Source organism: Pelecanus crispus, chromosome 2 (assembly GCF_030463565.1).
Source record: "Pelecanus crispus isolate bPelCri1 chromosome 2, bPelCri1.pri, whole genome shotgun sequence".
Lineage (NCBI taxonomy): Eukaryota > Metazoa > Chordata > Aves > Pelecaniformes > Pelecanidae > Pelecanus > Pelecanus crispus.
Genome location: NC_134644.1, coordinates 15,693,004 through 15,715,098, shown reverse-complemented (window position 1 = coordinate 15,715,098; position 22,095 = coordinate 15,693,004). Strand labels below are relative to the sequence as shown.

At 42.4% G+C, this 22,095-nt stretch overlaps 2 protein-coding genes across 3 annotated transcripts in view; one reads left to right on the top strand and one right to left on the bottom strand.

Annotated features, from left to right (window-relative positions):
- CUL2 (cullin 2) overlaps positions 1-2,203 on the bottom strand; it is a 49,700-nt gene extending 47,497 nt beyond the window's left edge. For both annotated transcript variants that reach the window (XM_075728308.1, XM_009485162.2), the window contains exon 1: positions 2,034-2,203. The gene's annotated coding sequence lies outside the window, so the exon portion shown is untranslated. The remainder of the gene's footprint in view (positions 1-2,033) is intronic.
- Positions 2,204-18,013: 15,810 nt separating this feature from the next.
- The window catches only part of CREM (cAMP responsive element modulator), a 40,288-nt gene continuing 36,206 nt past the window's right edge, over positions 18,014-22,095 (top strand). The window contains exon 1 of the mRNA XM_075706175.1: positions 18,014-18,077. The gene's annotated coding sequence lies outside the window, so the exon portion shown is untranslated. The remainder of the gene's footprint in view (positions 18,078-22,095) is intronic.

Sequence of the window (22,095 nt, the reverse complement as noted above, 5' to 3'; positions counted from 1 at the left end):
CAAGAGAATTTTGGGCAGGAACACACTGAACATATTACCAGAGTATTTGAAATTACTACTGTCAGTTTGTAGCCTATGTTCACCTCAAGCTTTCATGAGACATTTTTGGTGTTACATTTAAAAAGCCACAAAACCTGAAAGCTTTGATCAGGATGACAGAAAGAAAACATATCTAAACACAGAGCATTATGCAGAGCTTGTGCAGCTTATTGCACTGGGCAACAGGACAAATAGTGAATTCTTTCAAATAAGACATGGATTGAAAATACAGAAGCTGTGTTAGTAATTTCATATCAAAAATACTAGGAGATTTACTGAAAGAAAAACATTAAATTATTGAAATAAAACTAAGAAAAATGTAAAGTAATTTAAAAAAGAGGTCCTGAGAGACACAACTGTGAAGGGCTCTTCTTTGTTTCTATTTGTCTCTGTCCTGTGCACCTAATCTAGAAGGGACCTGATGTGTGACATTCCATGCACAAAGCAAGTCCAGTTCTTGCTCAGAAACACGACACTGTAAAACTAAAACAAAAAGTGGAGAGAATACTTCTATTTCCTTTTTAAATAGATGAAAAAGTGACTCTGAACTTGTCTTCCCAAATTTTCAAGGTCAAAAGGGAAAGAAGCAAGCTAGTGACAAACAGACTTTTAGCACAAGAGGCACACCTCCGTAAGGGAAAGAATCAAACGTCATGCTAAAAAACTATTCAGCAACCAGCTTACTACCTTAACCACTACTGGCTCTCAACTTCTCTCAGGCAGTTTAGTCCTCTCAAATTGCAGGATATATAGCTTCTCAGTTTAAGAGAGGAAAAAAAAAACAAAAAAAAACCCCCCAAACCCCAGATGCAACTTTTACACTGTATGCATACAAAATGCCACCCTGACTAACTAACTAAGCTCCTTAACTGCTGCGAATTCAGGAACCGCAGACGATTGTTCTCCTCTACCTGCAACACAACGGCTTCCATTTAAAATGCAATCAATATATTACCCAACCCACATTCACTTTGATTTCATAAAGAAACTGAGTAGCAACTAAGTAATATCGAGGAAGTGGTATTATCCTAGGCTTTATGAACAGGAACCTTTTTTAAGAAGAACTAAAGCTCAGCAAGCGGTGCATAAATACTTTCAGTTCAGTAGAAACATTTAAGTTGTTGTATTTGCGTGGCAATTACCACTTTTGGAACTAAAACCAATCTTCAATCCATGTATGTCAGTAGCAGCTTACTACACAGAAAATCAGCAAGAACTGACAAAACAAACAGATATCCATCAAAGAAAGCAAGTTGAAAAACACAAACCGATCTATGTTTCAAAGAAACATGAACCTCCATAGAAGTAAACAACAGCTCACTTCCAGGAGGTGGTGGGGGGGTAGTCTTCTAAAAGCTCTAATATTATTATTCTTCTGGAAAACACAAGAGTATTTTCAGCTGACACCAAGAAAAAATAATCACGGTCCACGAAACTTTTCAGAATCCTAAGAAATTCTTGTGGTAGTGAAGTTATACTTAGCTCAGTGTTACGTTATAGATTGCTCTCTCTGAAACACGCTTGGTACCTCCAATGTAAAAGCACCATTCCTTCACAAATAAGCAAAACTGAGGGGGAGAAGGAAGCGTGAAGAAAAAGTCCTCCCCACAATACATCACACAGAATCAGTAACACTGTTTAGTATCACCAAAACCTAATAATATGTAAAGCACTATGCATCCATATAGTCACAAAGGTATTCTGCGGTTAAACAGTTAACAGAGCTGACTGTTATTTGGCATTCTCTTACAGCTTTCACATCAATATGAATGTAAAGTTGTTTTACAGACATGTTAACAAATGGAGCATAACTTTTTCTGTTAGACGCTGGGGTTTTGGGGGTTTGCTGTGCTTCAGCGCCTGCAGTGTGCAAGCTCACCAGCTTAGAATATTAAATGTCTTGTACACAGGCCAAGTAACCTCCATGGAAAAATTATAGCAGAGCAGAATATCCACCCTAGGGTTTACGCTATTCAGGGGGTGGGAAACCATACCTGTCTGACAAGCCCTAAGGTAAGCAGATATCGTTGAAACATATTTACACAGGAAGATAATGAAAGGATGTTGCTTCCATCGCCTCATTCTTTAAAACATACCGCTGTCATACCGAATATATTTGTCCACGCAAATAAACGCAGGTTTTTGGCCAGCGTCAAGACGTTCCCCAAATTTCCAACCTATGTAACCACCTCGAGAGATAGGATTACACGCCAGTGGCGGGCGGAAGGCCCAGGGCCGGAGCACCCGCGCCGAGCAGGGCTGCCTGCCACCCCCCGCGCCCCGGCACCCGCCCGCCGGCGGCGGCAGCCCCCGGCCCCCCACGGCGCCCTCCGGCAGGCCGCGGGCAGGGGACCTGCGCTCCCCGCCCGCCCTCGCGGCCAAAACAAAAGCGAAACTGGCTGAGGACGCACCGAGGGGCGATGGCCGGCCCCGCCGGAGGAGCCGCACCGCGCCCTCCCCGCCGGGCCGGGGCAGGACCCGGGGCAGGACCCGGCCCGCGCCCCCCCCGCCGGCCCCCGCGGGGCGAGGGCGCTGCCACCACTCACGGCCGAGGCACGGGGGCCCGGGCGGGCCGGCAGACGCCGGCGGGGCGGCGGGCAGGGCCTCAGCGCCCCGACCCGCACCCGGCCGGGCCGCCCACAGCGCGCGGCGACGGGGGCCGCCGCCTCCCCCCGAGCGCGGGGCTCCCTCCCCTCAGCCCGCCGGCGCTGCCGGCCGGGCCGGGCGAGCGGGGTTACCTGGCGGCCAGGGGCCCGAGTCAGCGACGCCCACCCGCCGGCCTCCCTCGCTCCCCGCCCTGCGGCCGCGGTCCCTGCCCCGCTCCGTCCTCACAGCGCTGCCATTACCCAAGCCGCTCGCCCCTCGCGCCCCGCCCCTCCGCCGGCGCCGCCACTGCCGGGGGCGGGGTGCGCCGCGGCCCCGCGCCCCAGCGCGCCCCGCAGCCCCCGCCGCGCCGCTCCCTCACCCGCCGCGCCGCGCTGCGCGCCGCCCGCCGCCGCCCCCGCGCTCTCCCCGCCGGCGACAGGATGGGCGGCGGCCGACGGCTCCCGGCGCACCGTCACTTTCCGACCCCACCCCCCCCGCCGGCGCAGCGGGGCTTGGTACAGCCCGCTCTACGGCAAGCGCGGGCGGCCGCAATTCCCCGCAGCGGCTCGGCCCGGGGCTGCATGGCGCATGTCCCGTTGGGTCCCCGCGCACGCGTTGCTCCGCCATTGGTGACGGGTTCCCTCCCGCGCATGCGCGCCGGCCTCCCGCTGTGGGCGGCGGGGCCGGGCCACCGGCGCCCGAAATGGTGTCGCGGCGGGCGGCGGCCGTGCGGGCCGTCCCTCCGCCCCTGCGCCCCTGCGTGCGGCTCCGCAGGCGCCGGGGAGGCCGCGCCCTGTGCGGGTCCCTCCCCGGGGCTCGCTTGAGGAGGTTTCCGTGTCCCCAGAAGATGGAGGTGTCCCCGTCCCGCCGCGGAGAGGTGCGGAGGGAGCAGGCACGGCCCGCCCCTGGCTCCCCGCAGGGACTTCCGACCGCGAGTAAACCACTTCGGCAGCTGCTCGAGTGAAAAGGCCCCGTGCAGCGGCGGTGCTGCGCCGCCCCGCCCCGCCCCGGGCCCGGCCCTGGCCCCGGCCCCGGCCGCCCGCCCGCTTCAGCGGCCTCGGCAGGGCGCCCGCCGCTGGCCTTGCCGGCTCCTTGGCGGAAAACCGCAACAAAAAGTTTTTAACTCGAAGTAACGAAGTAAAATCATTGTGGAGGCAAAGTAGCTTAATGTTTCCACGTGCCCTCTGCGCACGCTTTTTCCGTATGGGAGATGGCCTGTGTCTGACCACAGACACCTTTGGGACTTGCGCTGACTCGGGACTCGGCAGCAATCTGCTGCTCAGGCAGCACTCGCAGCTCCCTCTCTTCTCACTGCTTGCTCGCAGTAACTGAAGTCTGCTTCCTCCCATTTTGCAGGAAAATGTGGGTCTGTTTCCTGAGGCTTGTCCCAGAGACAAAACCAGTTTATGTTTTAAACCCATCTCCAGTTTTCATGGAAGAAAGGCTATGGGACTGACAGATGAGAGAATGGTTCTGAAGTACATCAGAAAACATGTAAAACCATAAAAAGTTAGGTGCAAAAGTGTAACTTTCTATCGATTTACTATGGCTCTGCAAGCTGTTTGGCAGAGGGATACCTATTGTAATTCCTAAGAGCAGGAGAAAGACGTCTGATTCCTGAAGCCTGTTTCTCCTCCCCCTCTCCAAATGAACTGTGGGTTTAACATCCAACCCTACAGAAACACACACTTGAATTTTTGTGTGGCAGTTTCTTGCATCTTCCCTCTGGAAATCTGTTTTTCATCTTCTAATGCTCCTGAACCCATCCATTCTTACATATTTGAGCAACTTAAAGTATTTTCTTTTTAATAACTGTATCCCTTCTGTGAGTAGAGAGTGCTCAAGAGATCCTTTAAGAGGCAATTACTAGATTAGAAAGAAGTAAGTAGTATCTCTTGAGGCTATTATCTCCTTACTATTTTTCCATTATGTTCAGGTGTACCATTCTATCATAGAAAATACTTTCAAGTACATGCTTTTTATTTCCGTTGTAAAAGGTGTCCGTGTTCAGAAAATCTTAAAAATAGCTCACTATCAATTTAGCTATTTCAATTTGTTTTTCTTTTCTCTTAGGAAGTTCAGGTATATGAGGGATAGGAGGACAATAAGAAAATTAACTGTCACTCAGAAAAAATACCAAATTCAGTATAGTAATTACTAATATAATTGTTGCATCACTCAAAATATAACGTATTTATAATTCTAATTTTTTTTTTTCTGTTATTTGGAGTATGCTTCCTGCCAGAGGGAAATCTGCATTTGATTTCAGCCCACATGTTTGTTTGTTTGTTTAATTACGGAAATACCACACAGCTGCTCTTATTATGCAAGAGAGTTTTCATACCTGTATCCTCCTTTACATGCTCTTCAAGTACTCCTCCTTTTCCTTTCCAACTGAAAATAGCAACACTGGAAATACACCACTGGCACAGTGAGGTTGTGTTCTGAAAAGTGACTGAAAATTCTTTTACAGTTCTCCTTGTAGCCTCCAGAACAAAATTCTTCAGGCCTGGATGATAGCCAGAGATGTATTTCTACATGTGCATGTATAAAAACACTGACTTCAAATTCTTAAGTATCTTTTTTTTCCTTGGTTATTCAATAATATTGCTTAGGCTGCTTTTTAATTAAAAGTCAAGTCCAGTTCCTCAGTTCTGTAGGAGGAAACTTAAATACGTCTTGAATAGAGAGGCATTTTAGAAGAAAATGGAAAATCAAGTTCTAAAGACATATGATGAGTGCTAACTCTGTAGTCTACACTGAATAACAGGTTGCCATAGTGCATATTTCTGTATCTTTGTAAAACTGTATGTAGGTATCAGGTTTACATAATTATGGTACTCCAAAATATCTTGATTCTATGTATATTCAAAAAGTATCACATCTAATTGACCTTAAATTTTAAAAAATATGAATATTTTAGGTTCTCAGTTTGGCAGTGGTCTTCCCATGGACAGCTGTTAAAAAAAAAAAAAAATCGTCCAAAAGTATGTAATAATCAGGCAATTACATCAGCAGGTAGTCCAGCTGATCAACTGTGAATGTTCATGGGATCAAAAGTCTAAAGTAAAACCTCTGAAAATCCTGTAGTGTGGATATCAAGTCCTCAGCACCAACAGTTCTTTTCTACAGATGTGTTGTATCACATTCATGAGTGCAGATACAGCCAAAGAGCATCAAAATACAGAAATGTTTGTAATGTGATAAACACCCAGGATGTTTTCTGGAAATCTCCTTTCCATCCATTCACTGCAGAGGTTATTCAGTGCATGTGCCTTCAAGTAGTGGGCAATATTATGGTGACATTATTTTTTTTTTTTTAAGATGCAGTAAGGAGATTCTAAAATAGGGTAATTCGGCACCTACAAAGTAGATTTCTAGAGCTGAGCTAGCCATTTTAGATCCCTCTTTTATATTGAGAGAAACAGGCAAGTCATTTACCTCATTTTAGATTTCTACAGTAGGATGGGATAAATCGCATCCAAGGCTCCGTTATAAAGGAAACCTAGTGAGATTGGGTCGGATAAACTGCACCTTAAGTGTCTGGTTTTAAAACATGTATAGTATCAACCTTAAATATGACTACAGATTGCTGCTGTGAATATATTCCTTAATACTGGCCAGAATTTAGGACTCTCTAGTAACCTGCTGCTAAATATAGCTGATCCAACTTTGTTCCTGTCGAAGTGGAATAGAATCTTATGTTTCATCTTTGAAAATTTAAATTTCAAATTTAAAAAAGTATCGGGGGCAGGTTTTCTAGAAGTGCCTAAGTGACATAGAAAAATTAACCAGGGCAAATGGAATGTCAAGGATACACATGCTTCTACAGCATTTCACTGAAAAATTAAAAGCAAGTTAATGTGAAAGGTGTTACATAAAACCTATGCATGTTCAGGAGGTTCCCCAGAAATGTGCCTGTGTCGATGTTTATGTTTTATTAAGGCTAAAAAAAGGATCCATTTAGAGTATACAGTGCAAGTATCTCCAGAGACACAGTTTTCTGGAAAATGGACACTTATTTTGGAAAGCTCTCCATTGTTCAAATTACTCAAAACTCATATCAAAATAATTCCTTTTCCTGTTTTCAAATCAAGCCCTTGCCGATTTAATTTCCAGTGCTTACAAATTTTTCGTTAAGCCTTAATAATTTTATCTGGTGTTTAATTTTATTAACACTTTCTAGACATTTTAAACACCATTTCAACTTTCTCTGTTTTCAACCTAAACCCCTTTCTTTTTCTGTTTCGCTGATTTAACTCTCTTCTGGTTGCTGGGGGCAGGGGTTGTCACTTTGGGCTTTTGATTGCCTGTTACTCTGCAAGTGTTACATTGGATCTGTGGCACTCTCCTTTTTGTAGGACTGAAGGCACTTTTTTAGTGGCAGCATTAGCAACAAGCTTGTAAAATTAAACTCTTAGAAGTTAAGATATGTGCTGGCACAACTAAATTATGCTATTTCATCATGCTGTGCGAGTGTATTACTTGTACAAGATCACAGTAGATATCACAAGTTAGACAGCAGTTAATGAGAAGCATGCTTATCTGTACACTACTCAAACCTTACACAGCACCTATTCTCTAAATTTCTGTTACATGAGGAAATACTTGCCTGAGTTAACTGTTGCGAACTGGAAACATAGATACGGGAAGGAAGATATTTACAAATCTAATAATTTTGAGTGTTCAGCATGGGAGAATTATGGGCTGATTTTCTGAGCTGATGAATCTTCACAGTTTCCACAGACTTTACGTTAGGTACCGAATCCTTACCTCTTCTGCCAGCTCTGTTCTGGAAGACTGCAGTTGAGGAACCATGATTAGGGAGACACAATTAGGAGGAAGAAGATGAACATTCATTATTGCTTTTTATGTAAGGTATTTTAAAATTGTTCTTGGAATTAAATGTATTTAGGAAATAACAATTTCCAAGTCCCAAAACTTTGTAAAATCCAGATACCCTTCTCATCAAGTTTCTATGTCAAGACTGGCCAGAGAATTACCACCTGAAAATGCACAGTGGGGTATTGCAGGAGTCTGAGATGAGGATGCTCTTGAGCTCTGCTGCGTGTGCTGCTAACATCATCCCGCCACTCCCATAGTGCTGCCTGCATCTCCAAAAGAACAGAGGTTCTCCTACCATCCATTAAGAAATGATATTAATGTATCTGCTGAGAGGAAGACTAAAACCTGTGTGTGCGCACCAGTGCTTTTACATGAGTGGATGCATGATTTATGCATCAGCGAGTTTAGTTCAGTGTTAGCTCTACAGTGGGGCTGCTCCTGCTTGCTGAAACGCAGGTGTTGATCTCGTGAATTAAGCCTGCTGGGCAGGCATGCCCAAGAATACCAGCTACGAAGGTTGCCATTTGACAAAGCTTAATCAATTAATGGGAGTGTTCAGGAACCTTAGCCATGTCTTGCCCCATTTCTTGATGACAGCGAATGTCTAGACCTACTTTAAATCCAGCTTAACCTGGGCTCAGTGTTCTGTGTTGGCAGCTGCAGCTAGTGGAGTCACAGAAGGGTGACACAGGTGGAAACTCTGGAAGTTTTCATAGGATGGTCCTATGGAGAAGTCAGCTGCTTCTCAGTAAATTCCTATCAATTCTTTATCAATTCTTGATTACAGTAGTGAGCTACATGGGATAATTTGTAGTATATACACATGCCACCTTAAAACTTCGCCACACCATGTATACAAATTTAACATTTCTATGATTACATCTGCTATCAAGTCTGTTCATCATTCCAACCAGTACTGCAGTATTTCCTGAAATGCCCCTGTTGTTTATATGCATTTGTTTTCTTTTATCTGATACTTCTGTTTCTTTGTTTGTATTAACTTGTTTTCTTTTCTCTTATATAATAAGTTCTTTTGGCAGGAGCTGTCTATTTTATGTTTATGCTACATCTAACACTGTGTTATTCTGGTCCAAAAACAGGAATCCCACAGGCCTGTGATAATACAAACACTATATGAAATATGCCAGTATATGGCCTACTGCTCTATTTAAAAGCTGTTCTACAGACTGCAGTCTGAACTGCCAGTAAATAGTTCACATTCCTTACCACCACCATTTCATTTGCACATGCCTTCCATGTTACTATCTGCTCTTTTTTCCTCCGATTTCAAATCCCATTTTTACAGTAACAGATCCTTTCATTTTTTTTCATGTAGAAAAAGAGAATATTTGCTACATTCTGAGACAGTTACCTGTCTCTCCTTCCCTCGCAGCCACATTCTTTAGTTTGTGCACAAGGTTTATGCTGGATCATTCATATTATATTCATGTTACATTAAATTTTCACTAAATGAGTTAGTCTGCATTATTGGTGCAGATAATAATATGGAAATAATTTTGAAATATATTTAAAAAAAAAACCAAGATAAATGAAAGCAGGAATGAACCTTTATTTCATTACAGCTATTTTTAATCTAGACTTCTATCGTGGCTGTTTGTCTTTCATGTGATGACATGCAAAATATAAATTGAGCGTACATTTTGTGATTATAAAAATCCACAGTGATAAAGTATTATTCTTGCAGCTTTCTTTTTTTTTTTTTTTGTAATTTTATGAAGAATTTAAAATGTGTGATTATTTTAACTGCTTAAACCCGTTTAATTCTTGGTAAGACACGGAAGCTCCCTGCAATCATGTCCACTAGATGGCAATGCTGAATACATAAAAAATAGCAGTTTAAGAGGTTAAGCTTGCACAACCTACACTAAGACTAACAAAATCTACATCTTTTTGTTCATGAAATAGGAAAATAAACAGGAGTTGAGCTCTCCCAAACAACATTTATGAGTTAGCCATCAACTGCTTAGATGAACTCCCAGATTTGTTCTGTCCTTCCCCGGGACCTGAGGTTGCTTGAAAAAAATTCACAAATGTCATTTTTTCCTTCATTATTAAAAAGGGGTGCAACTTATTTTTATGTCATTGTAGCTAAGCAGTTAAATTATCTGTATGTATGAGCAACCCTAGATAATTTTCATTTCCTATATTTTTTGCCAAAAAAATTGTTGCTAAAAAAAAATTGTTCTGTAACATTATTGACAAGTACAATTGTGTATTTAGAACTTGTATTTAAAGATCAATGAGTTGTAAAACTTCTATAATGCAGTAACTATGAATCTAAATGATTCTACTTAGAGGACTTTTCAGATATAAAATAGCTCTATATGTGAGGTATCAAAATAGTAAAAGCTTTCAGAGCTTTCATTTGTTCCATTACAAGACTCTGTATCCTTCCTGTTCAGTGAGTGCATCAAATGCAGACATCTCAGGTATGGGCTATGTTGAATTAGATATAATTTACTAACAAACAAGTAATCTGGCATTTAAGAGGTTTCAGTGTTCCTATTTATTGCATTGCTAATCTAAACAAAGTTGGAAAAAGAGTAAATGAGCTTCTAGTGAAGCTCTTAATGTGGCTTTTTTTCTGACTTGCTGAAAATGGAGGAGTCCGGCTGGGTCATTACCTGGCTGCATTTGAACTGAGTACTGGGATTTTGCTTTCAGGGTTTCAATTTGAATATAAAACTACCCCTGAAGTTTACTGCAGAAAAGAAGCTACTGATTGTAGTTTTCATGCTTTAGCTTATACACGTAAAATGCCGGGAAATGGAGGAGCCAGGTGAGGGCACTGTACGCAATGGAAGGAGACCCGGCAAGTTCAGAGTAAGTTATTTTACCTCTACCCGTTCGTAATTAAGAAATACATTTGTTTACACTGCCAGCAACCAAACAAAACACTACAACCAGGCCAATATTATTCTAAACTCCTCTCCTTCTCCTTTAATTCCGAAATTGTGCAATTGCCTTCAGATAGTGATTCAACCCCTTTTTTTAGCAGTATGACTACTTTTTGTGAAAGATGCATAGATCATGTGCACCATAGTAAAATCAAAATCGTATTAAAAATCATATTAAAATAATCCTTACAAGGAGATGCTTGTAACACAATGAAAAAGTATTGCTCAACAGATACTGTGAGAGGAAGAAGTCTGCTGCTTCTTGTTTGTTAGGCACAATGTTGTGGAGAAAATAGGCCTGTAAATCTTGAGTGGTTCTAGCACTGCACTAAAAATGTAAACCCCAGCACACTGCTCTTTGACGTCTGTGTGTGGGGTATGTATAAATACACATAGATGGAAGAAAAGCATTTGAACTCGGTGATTGCACAACCCTTAGCGATGATGAATCTTAGACAATACCACTTAGCTTTGAGACATGGTTGAATTTGCCAAGCTGTTGTTTCTAGAAAAAAAAAGGAAAAAAGAGCAAGTAATATCCATCTTCACTAAAATATGATAAATAGGAGATGTCTAGTGCCCATTTCTAAAACATCGTTTTGCAAATTAAACTAGACATCATTCTACTGACAGTTTCCTTGGGTTTTTTTTTGAGAAATTATTTTATAAATATCTATATTTGTCTCTCAAATAGTTCAGTAAAACACATTTTTCGTACTTAATGGAGATTGAAACCTCCTGTAATGTGCAGAAGTGGTAGATAAATAGAATGAGAAAAAACAGTTCATAAATAAGCCAGCTGGCAAAATAGCATCATCAAGGAGATAGGTTAGTTGAGCTAGCATTTGATAAAAGAGACTTCCTCTTCAGGAAAAGTACGTTACTTTAGCCATTTTTGTGTGTTACTGGTAGACTAAGAACTTAGAACTCTTGATATGAAAGAAATACAAAAGCTCTGTGACATAAACTACACTGTGAATAGCCTGATAATCTCCTGTTATACTGAATACTATCCCATTTAATTATTTTTCACTTGTATCTCTTCCTTCTCTTTATAGCTGCCAGACACCTCTACTTTGTGGCTCGTGAGCTCCATTTATTCAGTTGATTTTGCTTTTCATTTTTTATTCTTCATTCTTGCTCTTCACTGTTATTTACAACCATCTACCACCACCAACAAAAAAATCTACTCCCCCATCAAAAACAACCTACAGGTGCTAGGAAATCTAGTCTACAGCCAGACTGTTAGCCAAATGCAAATTCTTCTTAGTATTTCTTCATATGTTCATTGCATATTTTTGAATGAATACGAGATCTTTATATGTGTTTGTCTTTTACTGCATTATCTGAATGGCTGATGTCATTCACCTTTGTGTGAGGTAGTTTCTCAATGTCCGTATTAGTGCCTGCCGCGTTTTTCCATTGGCTTACCTCACTTTACAGGATAAACCTTTTTGCAAAGCATGATCGTACAACAGCAAACAGTTTGTGGTACAGTATATTCACATTAAGCTACCTGAGCCTTTTTAAACCTTTCAGGAAGCTTTTCACACTGGCAAACTCTGTTTTCTGTGTACTTCTTTTAACACAGCCTATTCCAAAGACTTTTAATAGTAAATTTTTATGTATTTACATTTTAAATAGAACTCAAGCAGTTGTTTGGGAAGTGACATCAGTTAATATTCATGTTATAAGTACAAAATAATGTTTAATACAAGCCTTATACTTTTCATCAACAAAGTTCAGAGATCTCTACAAACAGTAATAAATTGTAAATGGTTAAGAATACTGTGAAGTACATATTATGTTCATGTTATAAGAAAATTATTATATAGGTAAAGCTCATTATTCAGCAGAGGAAATGAGAAAATGTCATGTAATAGCTCTCAATTGCCATTCTTTTTTTCTGCTGCAGCAGAAATACCGTCATTGAAGTCACCAGTCAATCCTTTAAACATTTAAACATTTCAGCCACCTTATACTGTTACCTAGTCAGAATATTACTTTTTCACTATAATAATTTCTCTCATGAAATGAGTAAGCAACAAATGAGTACACAGCAATTCATAGAATGTCCAGTTATTTGCCAAACTGGGTTTCCCCATTTTTTTCTTCATTCTGGCTCCAGTGAGCGGGGAGACAACAGTGATGGAGACCTGACCTACGAATGGTAGATGAGAAAACGGACACTGTGAACTGTGTCAATTCTCCTTCTCATAAAGCCTTTCTTACAAACACCACACCAAATATCTAACTACACATTCACAAATCATTTTAGTTGTTTGTGGTGTTGTTCAAGCAGCGATTAATAAAGTGACTGCAGTTTAGCTGCTGGTGTACTCTGGTTTACTTTGGCATGTTTTGGTGCAATCAATGAGTACCCCTCCTTTCAAACTACAGGACATACCAGATAGTAGTGCATCACTTGTGATTCCTGTTTAGTATTTATAAAATTAGATTTCTGATTACAAATCCTAAAAAAGTTAAAAAAAAAACCAAACCCACAAACAAACCACATTGAAATGTTGTATTTCAGACTGTACATCTGTGCTTTCGGGTGTAAAATATTGTAGCATTACTGCAAGTTATTATCCAAAATCAAATCATTACAAACCCAAGAAAATCGAAGTAATGATATTGTAAAAAATTGAACTAGATTAGTACCTGATAATCCCTTCAACAATAATAACCTCCAAGCCTTCCAAATAAAGAAATTCTGTTATTTACATGACACAAGGCAGTATTGAGCTAGCTGAGGTACTGCAAAGCCTCACACCTGTTAGGCCAGACTTCTCACTAAGCCATACCTGGGACACCTCAAGGCTATTCCTGCCTGCGCTTCTGGCTTCTACAATCCACTAAAGTCAAGGTGGTACCATAGCACAGTACTAATTTAGGCAGTATTAATTTTCAGTGGTTTCAGTGATGGGCAGTAGTGGAAAAATAAGAATAAAAGGATCAGTAATTTGCTCTTATACTACTCATACAGTCACTCAGTCTTACTTCCATCTTAACATAGTTTAGGAAAGGAAACATAAATAAATACTTATAATCCTACAGATGTACAACATTCTTTTAAAACCTATATACATTTGGGAAAAAAAACCACAAAACAATTTACAAAGCTTTTACCTTCTACAATATTGTTCAATATTTGCCTTTTTAAGGGTGTGCCATTTATTTCTATTTGTAAGCCAATTGAAATGCATACTTTTCTTGCATTACTAGCAGTTTATCAAAAAAGTGGGTAAAAGAAATGATTAGTCATATATTTTATATTAATTACAGTATTTTATATTTTATACTCATTACAGTGTACTTCTTGCCTAACCTGTTCTCTGTTACAGACAGATCAGGATTCTGTTGCAGCATGAGGGTATTGGTTACTTCTGACTTTCATCACACTTACAAAATAAGTTGTGAAAACAATGGCTGTGTGTTGACGGCAGTTTCTTGTGACCACTCCACAAGTTCTGCACTTGTCCTTCTATTCCTCTAGAGGCAATGAAAGAGTAGAGGTAGGGTTATTTAATGACCAGTAAAACTTGAGTGGTCCATGAAGAGATCTGTGGTGCAATTATGTTATGGTAATTCAGTCTCTTCTAGGTTCATACCCCCAATAAGGTATTAATTTATGACCTATGACAATAATTACAAACATGCAATCTTTAAGAAGAAAGATGTAGACATCAAATATCAGATTGTGTAAGCAAAGAAAAACAGAACACTGTTAGAAAGGCCTAATGGTGAACTTCTTTAAGTGTTATATGAGAACACATTTACTGGACATCTTTTAGCTAAGCATTCAGTGGGAATGATTTCTGGCATAATAAACTACCTGTAAGTCATCACTTTATATAAATAACATTCAGGGCATTTCAGACATAATTTGAATAAAGGTTTTTCTTTAACCTAAAAGTTATATTTCATCATTCCTAAATGTTTAGGATATGTAGGCGTGGAATGGGCTGAAAAGAGATGTATGTAACATACCAAATGGCTCTAGGTTGAAAAAAAATCACAGACCAAACATTTAAACATCTGTCAGGATGGCAATATTGGGATCTTTTCTATACTGCATAATCAAAGCAAAATTATTAAATATCAGTATTATTTCAAATAGAATGCCAGTCTGTTTTTCTGTCAGGCTAACCTATATTATCTTCAAATGTCTGAATCCTAATTAAAAAGAAATCTACAACATAAGTAGCATGCTCCTTTTTCTGTCTTTACTTATGCCATGACATTCTATCAACTTTTTTGCAAGAAAACTGCATAGGTGTTTCATAAGATTATAGCAGAAATACACCAAGTTCTTTTAACCCTATTCCTTCAAAAATCTATTTAAAAGATAGCTGTGAAGACCCAATATGTAAAATCAGTTATCTGAAGATTACATAGACGGCATTCATATTGACGTAATATGCATTGGTGAAGTATTTACACTCTCTGCAAAGAGCATCGCATTTCTTTTGGTTGGTGTCAGCGCCAACTGAAGTTGCTCTAACTCCCTGCTCATATATTACCCCCCCTCAGCTGAGGTAGCACTTCTCTCCGTGTGATGCTGCAGTGGACCAGACTTAAGCATTGATCCAGGTTGAAAGAAACTTTGTTTCTTGATATATTGTTTCTAACTCGAATTACTTCCCCAGACAGGGCTCTGTGTTGCCCAGGCAGTGGCATCAATGTAACTGAGGGGGTGGGAATAAGGTGCCAGGGGCAGCTGGGGGCTGCTTAAATTGACATTGCTCTTTCAGTTACACTTTCAACTTCTCTTTACAGAACTTCTGTCTTTGCCCACCAAAGCCAAAAACCAATGAAAAAAGTAACTCCTACTGAATCGTTGATACTCCCTTGAATCTGCAGGACACAGCATCAGGTTCGACATTTCAGGTCAGAGAGAAAAGACAGCCCGGGTCATCGTTGTGATGGCTGCAAAGTGCCTGGATTTCCAATTTACATTCAGTACTGCCTTATGTAAATTATGACAATCATAAAGAATCCTGACCTGTGCGGTCTTCTTATGGATTGCTTCTGGTCTTAGTGTTTGAAATTAAATTGGCTCCTATCAGGGATTGATACCAATTGAATTAGAACCATTTGAGAGTGATGTTAGTTAAAGTGATGCACTTTTGTAGCAAAGATTGTTTTGGCCTCAGCTAACAAATGTAGTGCCCCAGCCCTGCCACAGTAAGAATGCAAGGCTTGCTCTTCATCACCACCAGCCGGGTGGCCAGACTAAACCCTGGCAGAACTTGGCCAACTTCAGTAAGCCATGTCAGGAGCTGAAGCTGGTCAGTCGTCTTTATATCACCAAGGACTAAATCCCTTTGGGAGTTCACTCACTCCTCTGATACACTTCATTAAATTATCAGAGAGAAGAGGTATAAATAGTAATAAACTCTCAGTTAAATGTTTCGAAGCTGCTTATGACTTACTTGAAAACTAATAGAAAATAACTGCTTTTCCAAATTCACACTGTAAGAGTTCCATGGAAATTCTCAGCTTGTTTATAAATAACTCATTCCAGTGGTTTCCGTTATTTAACACACTCATTCAAAATTTCTTCCTGTTTGTAATCAGACTTCTACCTTCAAAAATATTTTTGAGGTGCTACTAGTATCACAACAGCTACTTTTGGCTTTTTGAGTATAATAAGCGAAGACGTAATTTCTTCCAAAGGCTTCAGCAGGGTTATTCTCAACAGTTTGACACTTGCTTGCTCATTTGATTATCTTATTATTCTATCAAATATTTTCTAATTCACCAGAGGTTTTCTAGTAAAGCACATCTTTTGATGAATGGGCATAACAATTTTGTACCTAATGGGTTAGCTGTCAAGCCAGAAGGTTATTAATCATGGGAAGAGAAACACCTATTTAAAACCCTGAAAAGACACATAAAATATATGCAACAAACAAAAGGAGGGAAACAGAACTCAAAACAGGAAGGGGGTGTTGTTCAATATTTCAACAAAGGAAACGTAGGATGAAAACCGAAAACTTGCATAAGCAACAGGGACTTCAAAAATTTTGTATTCTTTACACTAGATTGTGATTTTGATAGCTGTGTTAAATAACTTGTGAGGCAAATTAACACACTTAAATGCTTAAAGGCAAAAAGCTTTGCAAATAAATCTAATTAATCTTTCATGAAGTCAGAGATAAGAGTTATTTGGCTTTTTTTTTTTTTTTTTAAACACAGGAAATCAATACCTAGGTTCTCTTCATTCCATGAATAAGACTGAATATTTGACCTGTACGGACATCTTACCAATCCCGACACACACATCCTCCAATTCTTCAATCACAATGAGTCATGTGAAATCAACTTAGGTTTTTCATTCTTATTTAGCACACTATTGAATAGTCTCTCACAGAAAACAAAAAAAAAGTCAAAATGGGCAAATACATTATGTAACTTCAAAATGTAAGTGGAGTAACGTATAGACGTGTAATTGAAAATACACTGTACTATAAGCCTGACGCTTATAGTACAGCTTTAGTATAGTATAGCTTTAGTATAGTATAGCTTATAGTATAGCTTTCTGACGCTACTTTGCAAAATGCTGTAAATACTTTGTAAAAAATAGCAGCAAGACGCATGGTGTTAAAGCACCACTGGTAACAGAGTTTAGGGCTCCAAGCATTTATGGCATGTTAACGTTACTAAACCCGAGAAGAAGGGCCTTCTGCTTCCCGGAACAAGAAATGCTCGAGCGTACGGCACAAACCGACCATGACTCATGACATTTGAGCGCAGCCTGTGGCAGCGAGCAGGGAAACCCGTACGTAGCTCCCGTTCATTCCCTTGGCCATTTCCGATTTATTTAGCCGAATAAATACAAAATGCGATGTCATACTTCAGAAGGAAGAGTACGCAGCATTAGGAATAACTGAAGTGAGGGATGTGCTTTCAGTAAATAGAAGAATGGGAAAACAAGCTGCGGGCGCTGGCTCGGCGGGGCGGGCTGGCCGCCGCTGTCCCACCGGCCGGCTGCCCGCCGGTCCCCAGCGGGTTCCCCTGCACCTCCCCACGCCGGCGGGGCCCAGGGCACAGCCAGCGGCCTGCGCGGCTCCCCCTTGCCCGGGGCCGGCCGGGGGAAGCGCCAGCCTCGCCTCGGCGGGGCTCCGCGGGGAGGCCGCTCCGCCGAGCCCAGCGCGGCCCAGACAACCGCCCTTCTCGGCGGAGGCCGGCCGGCACCGCGCCGCTGCTACCGCGCACCTCGAGCGCAAACCCGCCTCCGGGCAGCGGGGCCGGCCCCGGCCGCCGCTGAGGGCGCCCGGCCGAGCGGGGCAGCCCGGAGCCCCCCGCTGCCACCCGGCTGCCGCGGCCCGGGCCCAGGGGCCGCCCGCCGCCCTCCCCCCGCGGAGGGCAGCCCGCCCCTCCCCCCCGCCGGGCGCCTCGTCCCGCCCCCGAGCCAATGAGAGGCGCTGCCGGCAGCCCCGCGGCGGCGGTTGGCCAGCCCGTCAGCCGTTGGGCGCCCCGCAGCCAATCGGCGGCGGCGCCTGAGCCCCGGCTCCTCCTCCTTCCGCGGCCGCTGGGGCTGGGAGTCGCCGCGGACGCCATTTCCTCAGCGCCCCCGCGGCGGCGCGGCTGCATCAGCGCTGACGTGAGGCCGACGTGCGGCTCCGCCCGGCCCAATCCCCCCCACCCCCTGTGACGGGGGCAGCACGTACGGGGCGGCGGGTGAGTGCGGGAGGGGGCGGGGACACGTGTGCGCGCAGCCCGACCCCCCGCGGGCCGGGAGCGGGGGAGCGCGGCGGGCAGCGGCCGGCCCCGGCAGCGCGGAGGGGCGGGCGGGCGGGGCAGGGCAGGGGGGCGCTGTGCCGCGCCCTGCCGCTCGGCCCGGCCCGGCCCCTGCCGCCGGGAGCGCGCAGGCGGGGGCGGAGGCGCGTCCCCGCCGGCGGCCGGGAGCGCGCCGCGCTCGGGGAGGGCCGCGCAGGGCCCGCCTGCCTCGCTCGCCGGCACGGCTCCGTCGGGCGGCCGCCGGGCGAGTCCGCCGCCCGGGAAGGGGGCGTGCGGAGCGCCCTGCTCCCGTACAGCCCGGGAGCCGAGGCGCCCGGCGGGCTGCGGCTCGGGCCCTTCCTCCGGAGCGAGGCTTGCGAGGGAGAGCGGCTCGACTCGCCTGGCGGCGGTCCGGCGAGGGAGGGGGCGGCGCAGCGTGCCCTCCCGCTGCAGCCAGGGAGCCCCGGGACGCAGGGCCCTGGGGCCTCCGGGTGCTGCCCGGCTGCCGGCGGGGTGCACGGGCGGAGGGGAGAGCGCCGGCCGGGGCGGGGGGGCAGGCCGTGGTGCCTGGTGGCGTTTTCCCCTTAGTGCGGTAGGCCTGATTACATCCCTGCCCATAGGGTTTTCCGAGCTGGGACGGGAAAACGGGTGGGAGAGGATCACCGTGGGCTTCGTGGGTCCTGGGTCTTGCGCAAAGTTTGAGGGTTTTGTCTGCAGCCACCGCTGCCGTGTCAGCGTCTTTCTTGATGCTGAGTGGAGCCCCGTGTTAAATGATTCCACAGATACTGATGCTCAAATGATCCTCTTACCTATTCAGGGACCGGTTGGGCTCTTCTAAACGGGGACCGCGTGTCCTCTTCGCAGCAGACTCGCCGCTGTCTTGTCCGGGTTATTGAGGTGGCAGATGGCGAGTGACAGGTAGCATGCTGGTGCTTACAGTAACGCCAGGTCGGGATTTTAAATTATTTTTTGAGGATTTTGTCAAGATATTCTAGGAAGAAAAGGATGGGGAATAAAATGAGGAAACATGTTAGAGTTTAGGAGACACAAGAAACTTAGTATTCTGCTGGTACTGGAAACTTAACGGAAAGATTACACTTTCAGAATCTGGTCTGTTGCACTGTCCCTCGCTTTACCTGGCTGAATGCTGTGTGCCAGCTGGTGTGCCTTACAAAGCAGTGTAGTAAAACAGATTGTAGACTTCATACGTGAAAACACAATGCTCTTCTGATACTAGTGCATTCTGAGAGTTTCCACACTCACTGTGGGGACATCAATAAATGCAAAACAGGTGTTTGTAAACGCACATCCTTGCTTTCTAGTAACTCCTCTACGAATGAAAGCCTTCAAAGAGATTTGGAGCAAGGGCTGAAACATATTTCTTAGCCTCTTACAATTTCCCTTGTAATAAGCCACCTTTGTAAACAGTCTCTGATGTATAAAGTATTACTGAAATAAAGAAGTTGTCTTTAAAGTGTCTCTGGGTATTTAATTAGACATTCATACATATCCAGTCATGCAAAATACTGTACCAATTTGCTTATGCAGTATAATTTCACCAACAGCCATTAAATATTTCTATTAATATTCGGCGATGTATTTGTAAAACAGCAGTATTGGGGAGGAGTGAAAAGATTTTTTTGTGCTCTTCATTACACAAGAACACATCCTGATAGGGATGCTGTCCTTAACCTTTTATCTATAAAAATATATATATATATATACAAAAATATAAAAGGTTCACACTTCTAGCTGTAAATGACTTCCAGTTTTCTAGGTCACCTGGGCAACACTTTCCTTTAGGTGATGCTGTCTGTCAGTATTGTCCTGTCAGGGATGCTGCTGTTATCAGCTGAAGAAGCTTTTGATGTGCACTATATTCGTCATCTTAATCAGTGTTTACCTGCTAATGACCTTCTGTACATTAGTCTCAGTGACTATAGTAAGCACATGTACTATATATTGAAATGTTACTAGCTAGTTAAACCTCCTGCCAGATCCCAAAGATTTCTTTACTGTTTTGTAGGAAGAAGCAGCTATCTTTGCTTACATAATGGAAAGCCATTTTTTGCCCCCTCTATAGGAGGGGAGAGGTATAACTTGTTTATTCATTTAAAAATCCAGACTAATATTTAAAATTACTGTTCAATGATGGTAAGCAACCAAGGTGGAAAATGTAAGAAATGAATGTATTAATACTGAATAAAGACTAAAGCTTGTCTATAATTAATCATACAATGAAGAAAACATTATAGAATTTTAAACAGGACCTAAGACCATATACTTTAAAACTGTTTGCTTGGTTTTCCTTTAAAATATATTAATACTGAATAAAGACTAAAGCTTGTGTATAATTAATCATACAATGAAGAAAACCATACAATTTTAAACAGGACCTAAGACCATGTACTTTAAAACTGTTTGCTTGGTTTTCCTTTAAAATAGGAGGAAGGTAATGTAAACTTTAAAGCATGATGTGTACTACTACTGATACACTTTTATAAAGAATTCTAAGTGCTTGGCAAAAGATTTTTCTTTTTTCTTACTTTGAAACTTAAAATCAATAAATATGTTAGAATATCTTTGGAGTGTAGACTGATGGAGTGTGATAGCTGTGGACACTGTTTATGTTGTTAGTTTCTGGATTGGATTAATAACTGTTTCTTACCACAGTCCATATTACTGATGTTTTAGAAAAAAAACAGTTATGATCTTGCTCTCTGTATTTTTCTGTTATTTATTAAAAACACTTCCGTGTACTCATGGTAAAACAATATATGAGATAATACAGAAAACATAAAAGCTGTACAACTCGGGTTATAGAAATTTGAGAGTTTGTGAGAGTGCACTAAAGAAAATCACAACCTGGACTGGACTGTGAAATTCAGGAGTTTCTTAGCATGCATGGTCTTGAGCTGTGCACAGGCCCCCATGAAGTGACATGGCCCTGTGTGGCTATACCACTTCTAACCTGGGGGCTCAAATGACTGCAGCTGACCTTCACCTGCAAGTTCACTAATCCCCTACAGTTATGTCTACCGAAGATTCATAATCTTGTAACATGTCTGAATTATGGTACTCATGTGCTACATTTTGTCCTTAGTCATTTTTTCTCATTTAAGTTTTATGCCAAGTTAACAAGTGTATATTTTAAAATTACTTGTGTCCTTTGTTATTTTTGTTTCGGTTTTATAGGCTATAGTTAGGCATTATATATTTGGAGGGCATTTTCAGTAAACTCTCTGTTTGCAAACATACTAGAATTACCAGGTTGTCAGAAAGAAGCGGATTTTAGCTTATCTAGGAAGAGTATTTTGCTGTTATCTAGGGTAACAGTTGCGTTTTATGGCAGTAAAAAAAAAAAAAGCTAATAAAAAGCAGTATACACATTTTACTCCACTTTGCTAAAGATTTCAAATTGCAATAATTTGTGTTGAGTCAGATTATACACAGTTATAGATGGAAAATCTATTTAAATTACTGAGTTTTTCATGTATGTCATAAGTCTTAATATATTTGTCATTTCACTGGCATGTATAATACTTGCTGTTGTTTTTCTAATTTAACATAGATAATCTAAAAAATTTGGTTCTTTCTCTGTACTGTATTTTGTGAAATACTAGGAATAACTTTTTATTAGATTTTCTGCTGTGCTGATGCTCTTTTCATAGCTATTTGCTAACTCGGTTACTGGGGCACAGCAGATGAAAAGACTTTGGGAGAAAAATCCTGATAATCAAAGTAGTAAAAATAAATAATTTTTTTTTTTATAGTGTTCTGCAGTCAGTGAGGAATTAAGCTAAAATTTAGAAACTAAACCCTATTTTTCACAACATGAAGAACAGCTTTTTCCAGGTAAAATTTCTATGGAATGTATTCAGTGGGAATAAAAATACTTGGGTTTTTTTCCCAGCAGTAGGTTATCTGTGACAGATGGCTTTGGATAAGAAAATACTTCAAGGCCTGTATAAAGTGAATT